Consider the following 1,369-nt stretch of genomic DNA (forward strand, 5'->3'; position numbering starts at 1 on the left):
CCTTGTGTACAATATTAAACTACGAAACTTGTGTCTAGTACAGCCTTGTGTACAATATTAAACTACGAAACTTGTGTCTAGTACAGCCTTGTGTACAATATTAAACTATGAAACTTGTGTCTAGTACAGCCTTGTGTACAATATTAAACTACGAATCTTGTGTCTGGTACAGCCTTGTGTACAATATTAAACTATGAAACTTGTGTCTGGTACAGCCTTGTGTACAATACTAAACTATGAAACTTGTGTCTGGTACAGCCTTGTGTACAATACTAAACTACGAATCTTGTGTCTGGTACAGCCTTGTGTACAATATTAAACTATGAAACTTGTGTCTGGTATAGCCGTGTGTACAATATTAAACTACGAAACTTATGTCTAGTACTGCCTTGTGTACAATACTAAACTACGAATCTTGTGTCTGGTACAGCCTTGTGTACAATACTAAGCTACGAATCTTATGTTTAATAAAGTCTTGTACATAAATTGGGTTTATTATAGTTGTAAATAAGTATTGTATCATATTAAAACAGCTCGTGTTCCTCTCACGTACAGTAGTTTTATTATCCGAGGTGAACCAGACGTCCAGTGTAAGCAAGACAGTAATTACGGTTTATAAACTGACACAAACACACAGGTTAATCGTAAAAGTTCTAGAAGTTGCTGAAGAAAGTCTGAAATTTATGCATAAGACACCTTTCATCTTATGCAAATAATATTTTACTTGTCTTGATAAACGTCACACTATTATACAGTGTAATAAAAACACAATGGTAACCAAGGTAAACTGCTTTGAAACCAAACAAAAATTGCATCATCAATCTATTTACCTATCTTTCCCTCAGTCTTTTGGTCGACCTATTTATTAAGTTAGTTGTCGTTTATAACAAAAACTGTAATTATTCAAGTTTTAAAACAACAATTTGGTTGTAAGACTGGCTTGAAACTAAAGTTGGTGAATAGTATTATATACCAGCACTAAACTACTGTAGGTGAGAGGAACACGAACTGTTTTAGTATGATACTAGTACTGGTATATAATACTATTAACTACTGTAGGTGAGAGGAACACGAACTGTTTTAATATGATACTTGTGCTGATATATAATACTATTAACTATTGTAGGTGAGAGGAACACGAGCTGTTTTAATATGATACTAGTGCTGGTATATAATACTATTAACTACTGTAGGTGAGAGGAACACGAGCTGTTTTAATATGATACTAGTGCTGGTATATAATACTATTAACTACTGTAATTTTCTTGTGTAACAAATTATATACTTATTTTTATAAAGAAGATAAATTATTGTAAATGAACATTTTTTAAAAATAATACCGCATGGAGGCAGTCAAGTTGAAAGGACA

At 32.4% G+C, this 1,369-nt stretch overlaps 1 protein-coding gene across 1 annotated transcript in view; it reads left to right on the top strand.

Annotated features, from left to right (window-relative positions):
• Positions 1-1,369, top strand: part of LOC106468360 (4-hydroxyphenylpyruvate dioxygenase-like) — a 43,611-nt gene that overhangs the window by 8,729 nt on the left and 33,513 nt on the right. The gene's annotated exons all lie outside the window — the stretch shown is intronic.

This window comes from Limulus polyphemus, unplaced genomic scaffold, assembly GCF_000517525.1.
Source record: "Limulus polyphemus unplaced genomic scaffold, Limulus_polyphemus-2.1.2 Scaffold2979, whole genome shotgun sequence".
Taxonomy (NCBI): Eukaryota; Metazoa; Arthropoda; class Merostomata; order Xiphosura; family Limulidae; genus Limulus; species Limulus polyphemus.